The sequence below is a fragment of the Paroedura picta genome, chromosome 4 (genome assembly GCF_049243985.1).
Source record: "Paroedura picta isolate Pp20150507F chromosome 4, Ppicta_v3.0, whole genome shotgun sequence".
Taxonomy (NCBI): Eukaryota; Metazoa; Chordata; class Lepidosauria; order Squamata; family Gekkonidae; genus Paroedura; species Paroedura picta.
Genome location: NC_135372.1, coordinates 82,035,430 through 82,049,348, shown reverse-complemented (window position 1 = coordinate 82,049,348; position 13,919 = coordinate 82,035,430). Strand labels below are relative to the sequence as shown.

At 43.2% G+C, this 13,919-nt stretch overlaps 1 protein-coding gene across 1 annotated transcript in view; it reads right to left on the bottom strand.

Annotated features, from left to right (window-relative positions):
- The window catches only part of RAB3B (RAB3B, member RAS oncogene family), a 71,812-nt gene extending 62,429 nt beyond the window's left edge, over positions 1-9,383 (bottom strand). The window contains exon 1 of the mRNA XM_077333764.1: positions 9,205-9,383. The gene's annotated coding sequence lies outside the window, so the exon portion shown is untranslated. The remainder of the gene's footprint in view (positions 1-9,204) is intronic.
- Positions 9,384-13,919: the final 4,536 nt, after the last annotated feature.

The window sequence follows — 13,919 nt, the reverse complement described above, 5'->3', positions numbered from 1 at the left end:
CTGAACAGTGGCTAAAGTGACAGATGTCAACTTTAGTGGCAATCATGGGTGGAGGAGAAACTTCACTGGTGACATTTTAAGTGAAGAGAGATTCTGACCCAATTGTTGGTTGTCCCAAAATGAATTAGACAAATGCTTTGCTCACATTGACGTAAGAAGAAAGAATCTCTAGTAAGGTTTTGATTGTAGAGGTCTTAAAAACAATTGAAATTACTTATAGGAGACTATCCCAAGAAACCTCTGTGACTGAGAAAAATGTTTACTACTAAAAACAGCACTGCCAATTACCTAGTCAATTTAATTCTGGCACTTATTTTCATTTTGTTTTTTGTACCGTTCCCTAAGGAATTCATTCTTGACAATATAGCCTTTCCCATTTACCTTGTGGATTTCACTCTAAATGGCTAGGGAAAAGAAAACTGTAAGAAATGGCAGCACCTTATCAATATAACAATGTAAACAAAGAACAAGACCATTTAGTGAGGCAATCGTTTAATCAACCAATTGTACAGATAACATCACAGACCCATAGAAATATTACATGATTGGAACCTGAAATGTTTAAACTGAAGGTAATTAGAGCAGAAGCAGTCAATTTAGAATATTCAAAATAAGTATTTGGACATAAATTCCACTGAAAGCAGGGAACATAAGTCATAGCTCATAAGCTTATGTGTGCTTATAAAATGTTCACAATGCAAAGTATGTGCACATCTATACGTTGCATATAAGTAGCTATGCAAAGAGCTAGAATCAACTGATTCACTCTTAAAATATGAATTTTAAGTGGCCCTTGCATCAGATCCTAAATTATATTTTGAGAGATTGAGTAGCAAATTAAACACCTTCACAATAAAAGTTAACTGCAAGTAAACCACAACCAATGCACAGAATGAAGACATAAGTAGTTCCAATTTGGGGAGTGTATGGTCATATGAAGGTCATGAGCACATGGTCTCCTGCTTCCAGATTCAGTGTATATTAGCGATCCCCAACCTGTGGGCCGCAGACCACATGTGGTCCTTCGACTAATTGGAGGTGGGCCCCGAAGGACGCCTTCTTCCCCCCCTCCCTGGCCCTTTACTACATCCCCCCCCCAGCCCTTTACAACACACTTCATTGTTGTGGCATGTCTGTATCTTATTTTGAAGGGATGTTTAAACACTACCATAGCGATCAGAGAGCGCTAGGGCAGTGGTTGAGCGTAGATGAGTAAACTACCCCCCCACCGGGCCTCAGTAAAAGGCGTTGAGTGGTTCCCGGTGATAAAAAGGTTGGGGACCACTGGTGTATAGCATCCTCTTCAAAATACTTCACTTCAATTAATGCTAATGAAAACTGATGTAGAAAATAAATTAAACATTCAGTCTCCTGGCATCACTGTTTAAAATGTGGTACATTTAAGGCTTTACAGTATGATTTTTTGAGGATTCAAAGTATTTGCTGACTCAAATAAGATTTGGCATAACCCTATTAAGTAAAACTATTCACAGGGTTCAAGATCATTATAATTAGGTCACCAGGCCTGGAGAATGCAAGATTGAAAAGGATGACTAGAAATACTGCACTCAAATCTTCTTTTAAAATGTGACAGCTTGTGTTTGAGTCAGTTTTTTACTCTCCAACAACAAAAACGTAGGAGTCAGTGATTTTTTAAAGGACATGTGATTGCTGCCACAGATGACTGGTGGCTTTCATAGTTTGAGGTGCAGTTCAGCACCTGGGAAGAGGAGATAAGTTAATGGGACAATGGAAACAGTATCCAGAGGTTTGAAATACACATAATGTGCAGATGGCCTTAACAGAACTGAGCAAATCCTACCCAGGACTATAGATAGTTGCTGGATTTAGAAGTGGATTAAGAAATCTTAGGCTAGGAATAAGCACTCTGCAGACTAAACACAGCCTGAAACTTGTTCCTGGGACCACATGTGACTGGCAGAGAGAAGTTGGTCATGGTCTCAACTGTATAGCTCGTCTAATATTTCTTGGTCCTTTCAGTTGCCTGAATACGTTTCATTTCTATGGGATTTTCTGCACACTTGATTTACTCCTGATTTTCTTTGTACTTGATCCACAAGACCTGGAATTGGTTTGAACACGTTTCTTCTGCACATCTGCCCTCCCTCTGCATTTTTACAGTAGCAGAGTCAGTTTAATTTCTTCTGTACGTGCCTTCAATAATAATGATTTTCAAGGTTAGGGTGTTGTTTTAATCAGTGGCATCTCAGCATCCCCCCTTTTTTTACAGGCACTAAAATATTTATATATTACTAGAGTATTGTAACAATAGGCTTAGCATGTTCTCTGAAATCCCAGATTTCACTTGTTTTAAGTCAATCTCTATCTGCTTTCCTTCCAGAGATATAGGGGGAAAGGAATACATTTCCATGAAGGGTGCGCTAGAGTAGGATCCCCAACCTGTGGCCCGCAGACCACATGTGGTCCGTCGACTAATTGGAGGTGGACCGCGAAGGATGCCTTCTCCCCCCCCCCCCCGGCCCTTTACTTCCCCCTGGCCCTTTACAACACACTTCAGGTGTCATTGTCTCCCATCACTCCCAGATGGGGCTATCTCGTTGCAAAGAAACAAGCTCAGGGTTCCCATTGATTTGTCATTGTCATGAGTTAAAATTTCCATGTAAAATGTTCCTTATGTTCATTGTTGTGGTGTGTCTGTATCTTATTTTGAAGGGATGTTTAAACATTACCATAGCAATCATAGAGCGTTAGGGCAGTGGTTAAGAGTACAGGAGTAAACTACCCCCCCCCCACCGGACCTCAGTAAAATTGTCAAGCATTGAGTGGCCCCCGGTGGCAAAAAGGTTGGGGACCACTGCACTAGAGACTTTGTAAAAGATGAAAGCTGGGACTTCAGAAAACCCGCTAAATCAATTATTTCAATGCTCTGGTAATATATCAATATTAGGGATAAAGCCTGTTTCATTTAGGAATACAACAGGCACTATATTTGGAGTGGTGGGGTGGAAGAACTCTGCAGATGGCATCTCCCTCCCCCCAGGACCTGGGCAGGAGCACCCCCCCCCAAGGGAACTCGCCGGCAGGGGCAGTTTTTACACAGCAGGGATTGCTAGCCTCAGAGGGAAGGAGAAAGAGGAGGGGATGGTCAGAGGTGGGGGACAGAAGGCGATTGGCTGGCCACTGGACAGACAGGCAAGCTGGTTGGAGGAGCAGGTACTCAGGGGCAGGATAGCAGCCCTGAATGAGCGTTAAGCTTAAGTGGAACAGATTTTAATACTAATTTTCAGAGTGGGGAGAGAAGAGGGAGTGTTTTGACCATAATGGTCCAATCATAAAAAGTGGGCTAGAGGTGGGATGGGAGCACGCAAGACAAAGAAAAGGGGGGGAATGCACAAGGAAAAAAAATACTCAGAATTGGCTTTAAAAAAATATATTAGGGTAAAAGTGGTCTCAAAAGAACCAGAAAACTACAGCCTCTCTCTCTCTCTCTCTCTCTGTGTGTGTCTGTCTGAGAAAGAGAGCAGAAATAAGGAGATAAACCAAAGCAGTATGGGGATAGAGCCAAGGGCAGGTTCATCAAGGAGCACCCTTTAGACAGGTTGTTTTTGACCATTCAAATCTTCTGAAAAAAGTTTCCTGCACAGAATTCTGTCCAAAGGTGCTGAGTCCCACCCATGTGACACTTTGATTGTATGAACAGCAGACCTTGGGATACCTTGTTAAATACCTTTATTATTTATTCTTCTGTACTGTGAGAATTCAGTGGGAGACAGAAAGAACCCTGTATATTGCCCTCGATAGCTTCAAGTATGGAACAAATGCATCCAAAGGAAGGCAGGATAAAATGTATTAAATAAAATTATAGGACAGGTAGCATATACAGGTAGCATCCTATAAAATTATAGGATTGGTGTGAATGTGTGTTTGGGAGCAGTAACCTTGTGTACTGCAGTTGTTCTCCATAAATTTATGAGACCCACCTGTTAAAGATTCAGTACAGAAACTAGACCCTAATTACCAGCACACAGAGGCTGCTTAAGAGAACATAAATTCTAGCTTGAGAAATGCTCTGGGAGATAAATTACTGCTCAGAATATTCTGTAGTGCATCAGTGAGTCATAAGATGCATTTGACATCCTGCGTTTCTGTACAAGAGGGCAGATGATAAAAACAAATTAGACTGAGGATACAGTCTCCAATGTATCAACATATTTCTTTCAGGAGAACAAATACAGTGCTTCTGCAGTCAACATTGCCCTAACCACACAAAAGCAAGGTTGGAGCTGGAAAAGAGCCAGGAATGAAACCATAAATCCTACTTGCGTCTTATTTACCTTATTGAAGCAATTATGATGATTCTTACAAGCATGAACATATCTGAATGGATTACTTCATGTGCATATATTCTGCACATTAAACAGTCTGCATGGATTAAAGAGAAAGCCTCCAGGCTGGCTATGAATTAATATGTAATGGGCATAAGTGTGTGTCAGGATATAATTCTTGGGGCTTGCTATTTTAAGCTATTGCCTGTGGGTTGGATCCAGAGAAGCCCTTCGGCTCACATGAATCTTCTATTAATGGAAAGAATTCTTGCATCAATAGAAGGCTTCTATCTTAAGGACACCTTTGGGTCCAACCCACTTGTTTTATTGCATTTTGCCCTTTTGGAACATTTTTGCAGAATTTGGAAGTTACTGCAGAATTATGCTGGAAACATCCATGGCTGTCAAGGACCCAGCAACCACATGCAAAGGAGGAACAGGTGCTTCAAGAATTTTGATTTCCTTGAGAATGTTCTTCACTAAAGGAACAATCTTCTTAGGTACTTCATTTTGGCTGCTAGGTTCAGCATCCATCTTCACACCCGGAGGAATTTGGTAATCCAGTCTGGAAAATCCTTGAAAGACTTTTGTGCACAATGTGTGTCTAAACTCACACTTCCTTCTGCACATTCTCAAACTATGCACCCAGCTGTGTCTGGTTTCATTTAAAAAAAAATAATTATTTGAATGCAGTTGGATTTTTCCCACTCAGGGTTGTGGTATAAACTACACTAGAAAAATGGGTGTTCTAAATGCACTCTGAATTGGTTCTTTGAATACTAACCCCTTTCATGGATTTTGTCTACAGTTAGGATTAGAGGAACAGGGAGTTTCTTGCAAGCCAGAAAATATAATTATATTTATTAAAGCCCCAAAATCCTTATGTAGTTGTTACAGATCCAAAGCATTTTGAAATAGAAAGCTTCCAGCCTTGTTAGAATTACCAGACAAACTTGATTACAAAATTGGATTACCTGCCATTTAGAGTAATCTAGTTTAAATCTGTATTATAAATTACTCTAGTCTAACAGCTTTTTGAAGAGAGGGTTGTTCCAAGGTCAGTGTGAGCAAAAATGATTTCCCATGCAGGTTAAGTAAATTCTATTTTAGCCATAACTATGTCCAAGTCCTAGCAGATTTTTTAACCCACATTCTAACCATATAATTTACCTGATCATACACAGTAGGAGGCTACAGTTTTTCATGCTCATCAAGCATCCCAGATACAGGACAGCTTTGCACAAACAACAAATAGAATAGGCTTTGTCACCTCAATCTGCAGTTCAGAAATTGCATATTTTATTTTCTTCAAAGTAAATAACTCCTTAACTACAAAAACACTAGCACTATTAAAAAGGCTTTGTTATGATTGCATTCTGCAAACAGAAAGCTGTTTTCTTCCCTTGGTAGAACACTCTAACATGTTAACCTCACCACATTCTGCAGTGGTACAATCCAGGAAGTGCTACATTTTATGCTGTTTCTGTAATTTGAATAAATCCTAAAGTACTCATAAAAGACACAATGGAAGCTGTAGCACAGCAAACTGCTTTGGTTGAAGTTCAATACTGTCAGCCTTATGTTTGGGAACTGACTTAATTAAATTAAAATTCAAAGATACAAAATTGCCAAAAGGATACCAAAATTGCCAAAGCCTATGGGAACGATCTCTAATGTACCTGACAAAGCATAATTTAACACAGAAATCTGGTCTGGATGCCTTGTTGTTCAGTCTTGATTCACACAGCCATACCACTCAGCTACTTAACATTTATCCTAAGTACTCTTTGTGGAATAATGTATGGGATACAGTACAGATAGGTAACTAGAAGCCAAAAGCCTCAGTCAAACCAGAGCTTTCCTATGCAGCCCATAGCATAACTTCAATTTACCTACCTAGCTGCTCCCTTCAATATAAACTGAGATACTGGGAAAGAGTTATTTCAGCATTTCTCTACCCCAGCTGCCTGCAAAGTAACACAGACTCTGTCCAAGTTCTCCCCAAATGCACAAATTTGGTCTACTGCTTCCCAAACTGCATCTACCAGCAGCCATTATAGTGTATATACATCAGAAGGAGAAGTGATGCCCTCTCTATGGGCCTGGATGAATCAACAGTTAAGAGCCAACCAAGGAGGACTCAAAATTATACATAGGAGGGAGAGAGTTGACCAAGTTAAAAATTTCTCCCTTTTCCAAAATACTATAACTTGATGGTATCCAATGAAGCTGATTGGCAGTAAATTCAGGAAGGACAAATTAAATACTTTTTTACATGGAGCATAATTAAAATGTAGAATTCACTGCCAGAGGATGTAGTGATAGCCATAAAAATAAACAGTTTTTAAAAGGGATTCGATAATATACACATTCTCTTTCTCCTTCCCCTTTCTCCATGGATCTTTACCAGATGCTTCAAGGCTTCCACTGTTCAATGTGTCCCTGTTTTCTCAGTGCTATTTTAGCCCCTATAAAGAAATCCCAGTCATAAATATGCAAATCAATTACTTACATAGTATAATACTTAACAAACAAATTATTTCATTTGCAACAAATTTCATCATCATTATGATATATTCTGAAAATGTAACCTGGACTTCTGGGCTGGAAATTTTGTTTCTACATTTCACAAAATCCCTGTGCTTTGGCGTAATAGTAATAAAACCCCACACACAAAGCTTTAAGTTATCCTTTATTTTACCGAGTGAAGGTGGATACTACCTGTGTGATCTGAATATATCTGTGCATTCAAAGATGCATATGAAATCATGATCACTGACAGCCAGTTGAAATTTTATATGTCTGTTCTTAATTTCAGTACCCAGAAGCTTCACAAAACAGTCTTCCCTGTTCTATGTAACTTGTTCTGTAAAAATTTAGTATAGCACTCCTGTGATGCTCCATAATACCTACATTCCCTTTTAGCAGGATAACTCAACATTAGGGCTGCATTGATGTTGTTTAGCATACACGCATAATGCTTGCTCTTCTTTCTTTCCATTCATAATTTGCTGTTGTGCAAGGCACAAAACTCAGGGGCTTTCCGCACTCCTCCAAAATTGCACAATGGTTACTAATTGAAAACGCTACAGTTTTGCCGTTATGCACAACGTCGTTGACAATCTGCAACACTCCTGAAACCAATCTGCAAAAAGCACTTCGTTGTAGCGCTTTCAGGGAAATCCCAAAAAGTGGATTCACCCTCCGGAAGGCGCTACACTCCTGCAACCAATCTGCAACACTAGCGGGAAAGTGTTACCATTGTTGTGGTTTCTACAAAGTCCCTCCCCCTGGCTCTCTTCTCTGATCTTCCGGCGAAGCGATCGCCATTTTTTTTTCTCCGAGCGAGCGGAGATCAACACACTGGCGAGCCTCCGTTTAGCCAGTGAGGCTTCCCCGTCTGCAGTCCCTCTGTTTACAGTCACTAAGCACAAGCAACACAGAAGCCCGTTTGCTGATTTATTTTCCCTTTATTTATCACACTGTTTTCGGCCAAAAATCGCGCCCGTGAGGGGGGGGGATTTTTTTTTTCACTTGGGAGGAGCGTGGCAACGATGAAACGGCAGCTCAAACACCACCTGCTAGTTGGATGGGCCTCCCCGTTGCAACGAATCAACGCATATTCATTGCAACGGTGTGTTTTTTTTTAAAAAGAAAAAAACCTTTCTTAAACGGAAAGGGGCTGTTTGGGAGCATGCTAACGGCCGCCCATTGGCTGCTTGACGGCCAGGGGCAGGACGAGCTTAGCAATAGCGCTTCCTGGCTAGCGATTTTTGCCGAGACCGGAAGCCTGTGGGAAACGATAGAAACGCAACTGGATTCCACCACAAAGGCAGGTATGCATAACGACGAATTCCACTATTTTAAATGGCGATTTTTCGTTCAGCAAACAATTTGCTACATGGATCCCGGTGCAGAAAGCCCCTCATATTTTTATTGTACAGAGTTAAAGTCTGCACATAGTTAATTACCCTCTAACTAACTTTAACCTGTGAGAGAGATTATTAACGTAAAATACTGGAGATGCAACTTGCTGCACCCTTACATCACCATTGATGGAAAATAGGAAAGTTTGTTTTGATGCTTTTCAAAACATTTAACCCGTTGTATTTTAAATGACCATTTAGAACAAGCAAAAATGGAAGAAAACTAAAGCCTGTCCTATTCTGTACTGGTATTTCAGTTTCACAGGGAACCCTGATATTTCTGACCCTGGCATGGTGCTAGGCAGGAGAAAAACCGGAGTAACCTCTCCCAATCCACCCCCACCCCACCCCCCTCTTCAGAGGCACGAATTGTGCGCACCAAAAGTACCATCAAGTATTAACCGACTTAGGGCGATCCCGGGAAGCGGCTTTCAAGGCGCATTCTCAACTGAGACGCAGAAGTGGTTTGCCATCGGCTGCCTCCGCGGAGTCTTCCTTGGGGTCTCAAGTACTGGCCCTGCTTAGCTTCCGAGATCTGACACGCTCGGGCTACACCGTGCCAGCTTCCTTCAATGCGCACAGTGCCAACTTCAAACAAGAAACGTACCAGGGAGGAAACAAACCTTTTCAACTAGAAGGGGCTGGCTATAATTAGTCAGCGGCAAGGAAAATACATTATGCGTATTACTCAGAGGCGCTCTCATTTCCGTACAGGTTCCGGGACTGCACCAGAAAGAGCTTTCCCGGCGAAATCCTGGGTGAAGTTTAGCTCCGAAAAAGCCCTTCCGTTCCTTTTGTTTCCCTGTCATACGCAAGCGCTAGGAGACTCGCTTGGCTTTCCTCAGGATTTATTGGCTTGCCGGGATGCGACCACGATCCCGAAGAGGAGACCGAGGCCGGAGGCACAGCCGGGGCCACCTGCTGGCTAGGGAAAGTTGGGTGGAAGCCCGCCTCACCCATTGCGCTCTTACCTGAGACGCAGGTAACGGTGCCGCTCGCAATACAGGGAGAATAAAGGAGAGACGAGGCGCGAAGGGAGGCTGCCGCTGCCTAGTTGGAGATTCCCAAGTGGGGCTGCCGGCTGCACAGACCTGGGCGGAAAAGAGAGCCTGTCCAGTTGCACTGACTACATCCTTTCCGCCCGGCACAGAGGACAGCCCCCGGGGCGGAGCCCAGCAGACCAGGGGAAAGAGCCCCACCCCCTTACAGGTTTTAATCATCGCGGGGTGGGGTGGGGGAGGCAAGGGCTTCAGTCTGAGCCCAGCCCCCACGGCGGAGCCCCTTCCTCTCTCCTGTGAAGCCCTCCTTCTCACATCTTACTCTTCCTTCCCCATCAACAGATACAACCTCATGGAATTCTCCACCCTTGCCATTCAGTTGGCCCATTTCTGACAGCTCCAACAAAAGCAGGCACTGTTTCTTTTAAAGGTTAAGACTTTAAAGAAGGTCAGAAAAACTAATTAGAAAGGTATAAGTAGGAGCTTGCCCTTCAGATATAATGCATAATCAGTCCACGACCAGGACTCCCACCATGATCTTCCAGGCACACATACACTTGCACCTAGCATGAGATTTATTTATCACATGGCAGAGTTACACACAGGCAACCCTGTAGCTGCCGCCCTCCATGGCCAGCTGCTCGCTGCTCTGCCCGCAGATGCACCTGGCTGCCAGAGCCATCACGTCTGCTATGGTCCACCACTCCACCCAGGTGGACAGCGGAGCACAGTGTCCGGCCGCGAAGAGGGGCCACCTGCAGCAGTGCTGCCAAAGAGGCAGTTGCACTGCCGTGGACAATGTTCACGGCTTCCACAATGTTCACTTTCCTGTCAAAGACAGAAAATAGTATGGCAGCTGCACCATAATCACATTCAGGACCTGCTATTTTGTCCAGTTTAAACAGCAGGTCTACGCCACTGCCAAAGCCTATTCATATTCTATTTGTCCTCCATACTTTACATCAAATCCTGGAACTGATTTCATCCGTGTTAGCAAACATTCCATTCCCTAGGATGAATTTTTGTGATTGCAGGATCTGCGCAGATCTTATTGAAGAAGAGAAGAAGAGTTGGTTCTTATATGCCGCTTTTCCCTACCCGAAGGAGGCTCAAAGCGGCTTACAGTCGCCTTCCCATTCCTCTCCCCACAACAGACACCCTGTGGGGTGGGTGAGGCTGAGAGAGCGCTGATATCACTGCTCAGTCAGAACAGTTTTATCAGTGCCGTGGCGAGCCCAAGGTCACTCAGCTGGTTGCATGTGGGGGAGTGCAGAATCGAACCCGGCATGCCAGATTAGAAGTCTGCACTCCTAACCACTACACCAAATTTGCCGGGAGTTAGGACTTTAAGTCAGAACAGGTCCATGTCTATGTGGATAGGCAAATCTATATTCAATGTATATGCAGCAAAAATGCTATTAGGTCTGTTATGCCAGCATTATGGCAGTCCTTAAATACTCAGTGCATACTCAGTAACATATCCCACACTAAATGCTGAATTTCATTATATAATATCTAGTGACAGGGGTGTGCACATTTCCCTCCCAACAATGCTATTATGTGAGCTATGATAGATTTCAGCATATAAATTCACCCCGTCAGTCTTTCCCCTACAACAAATGCAGCTGCAAGTATGTGACTAGAGCTCCCCTGCAGTCAAATTTGGTTCTATCACAAACTACGAACGTACTTCCACAGGACCTCTTTAAGGACTGGAGATGTCCCAGAGGACTGGAAGAGAGCAAAAGTTATCCCGAACTTCAAAAAAGGGAGGAAGGATGACCCGGGAAACTACAGACCAGTGAGTCTGACCTCTGTTGTGGGGAAGATAATGGAGCAGATATTGAAGGGAGCGATCTGCAAACATCTGGAGGACAATTTGGTGATTCAAGGAAGTCAGCATGGATTTGTCTCCAACAGGTCCTGTCAGACCAACCTGGTTTCCTTTTTTGACCAAGTAACAGGTTTGCTGGATCGTGGAAATTCGGTTGATGTCGTTTACTTGGATTTTAGTAAAGCTTTTGATAAGGTTCCCCATGATGTTTTGATGGATACATTGAAGGACTGCAATCTGGATTTTCAGATAGTTAGGTGGATAGGGAATTGGTTAGAGAACCACACGCAAAGAGTTGTCGTTAATGGTGTTTCATCAGACTGGAGGGGGGTGAGTAGCGGGGTACCTCAGGGGCTTGGTCCAGTACTTTTTAACAAGGATAAGTGTAAAGTTCTGCATCTGGGTCAGAAAAATGAAAAGCATGCTGACTGGATGGGGGATACGCTTCTAGGTAACACTGTGTGTGAACAAGACCTTGGGGTACTTGTGGATTGTAAACTAAATATGAGCAGGCAGTGTGATGCAGCGGTAAAAAAGGCAAATGCCATTTTGGGCTGTATCAACAGGGGCATCACATCAAAATCACAAGATGTCATAGTCCCATTGTATACGGCACTGGTCAGACCACACTTGGAGTATTGTGTGCAGTTGTGGAGGCCTCACTTCAAGAAGGACGTAGATAAAATTGAAAGGGTACAGAGGAGAGCAACGAGCATGATCTGGGGCCAAGGGACCAAACCCTATGAAGATAGGTTGAGGGACTTGGGAATGTTCAGCCTGGAGAAAAGGAGGTTGAGAGGGGACATGATAGCCCTCTTTAAGTATTTGAAAGGTTGTCATTTGGAGGAGGGCAGGATGCTGTTCCCATTGGCTGCAGAGGAAAGGACACGCAGTAATGGGTTTAAACTACAAGTACAACGATATCAGGAAAAAAAATTTCACAGTCAGAGTAGTTCAGCACTGGAATAGGCTGCCTAAGGAGGTGGAGAGTTTCCCCTCACTGGCAGTCTTCAAGCGAAGGTTGGATGCACACTTTTCTTGGATGCTTTAGGATGCTTTGGGCTGATCCTGCGTTGAGCAGGGGGTTGGACTAGATGGCCTGTATGGCCCCTTCCAACTCTATGATTCTATGATTCTAAATATATTTTTCATATTCACCCACTCTATTACTGAATTTGCAAGACTCTGAAACCTATAACCTACTCTTGCACAAAAAAAGTTGCCCTTTGAATTCAAATATAATCCATCAACATATAAACTGCAATATTATTGGGTTCAGTTGAAGGGGTCCAAATAAATAAAATTATATGCAGAAGTAAAGCCTTTATTCATTGATACAAAACCACAGTGACTCTTTGTGCAATGGAAGGTTATAGGTATGAGGTATTCCTTTTGTCAACAACTGTTCCTTACTTACAGGAAAATGTAGTTGGAAAATTGTGACAACTTTTCTAGAAATGAAAAGCTCAACATTCAGGTATTACAGATGGTCCCATGGATTATTTTAAAAATTAGATTTTTAAAATAAAAAAAGAGGCTCCAGCTGTGCTTGGCTCTCCCCTCCCCTTCTGAACTTCCCTGACCATGTGCAGAACACTTTTCTGTTTCAATGGGGGGGGGGGGGAGAGGAAGACCCGAGTTCGAATCAATCTGGATTCAGCAGGATCCACAACAGAATAAACAAAGTAAGTGCAGATTCCGCCCTGGGTGGAGCCAGTCCAGCATCTGCCCAGAGCATTGCTGTGCACATCCTGATTGGCCCAGCCCCACTTGCACCTATCCCCAACAAACTGAGCAAGGAGCACTCTGGTGCACTCACCACCATTCAAAGCCTGAACACCACCAGGAAAGGTGGTCATAATCTACACCCCCAAGCATGAATACCCCAGAAGACAGACCTTGCCAGCAAGGGTGCTTACTGCCCTCCTAGCGCAACCCCCACCCACCCTCTCCAAACTACCATTCCCTATCTTACACACGCTGTGTCTCCCTCACCTCTGTTTTCTCCAGCCACAGTCTTCTCCCCATTTCCCATACGACTTGGCACTCCTTTCTCCCTTCACAGACCCTCCCTCACTTGCTTGCCTCACTTCCTGTCATACCAGATTGGACACTCTGGAGACAACATCTTCTACACTCTTCCGACTGCCCTGTGAGACAACATCTACCACTGCTCGCTGCTATCAGGTAGGTTCTCCACCCACCCATCCCCATGCTAGTGCCTGTTGTGTTTGCAGCACCAACGGGCTTTAATTCTAGTTAAATTACATATTGTAGCTAGTGATCAGACAGGCTACTCCACCTGGTGGTAAATAGAAGTGTATGCACTTTAAACAATTTTCAAACTTAAGCACTTATGCAGTGTATTTTTATAATGTAGTATTTTTTACAATGCAAATATATCCATATATTTCTTTCTTTCAAAGCAGAATTTCAATTTTAAAAGGCATGCAGGAAGAACTAGAGTTAAAACATACTGCAGCAAATGCAAAAGCTGGCATTAGTATGTTATACATGCTGAACCCAGTAACAACTACAGACTGGGGGCCTTTTCCTCTAGCCCCCAAAGAACTATATTGGGTCAAGCTCACAGGGAGGTACATTTGTGGGTACCAGCCCTTTAGAGAGTGAAGCTATAGGCAACTATTCCAATATAGACTGCAACACTTGCAACTCATGGCCTGTGTGTGTATTACCAAACTCATGTGCACCTAGTAGTTTACATAAACAGCCCCACTGTTATTACGAAACTGCAAAGGGTGACAGCACTCATGCATAAACTAACCCTAATTGCAGGACATATTTTATTTGTTTATTTATTAGGCCGTATACCACCCCTCCTGGACCAGCCAGC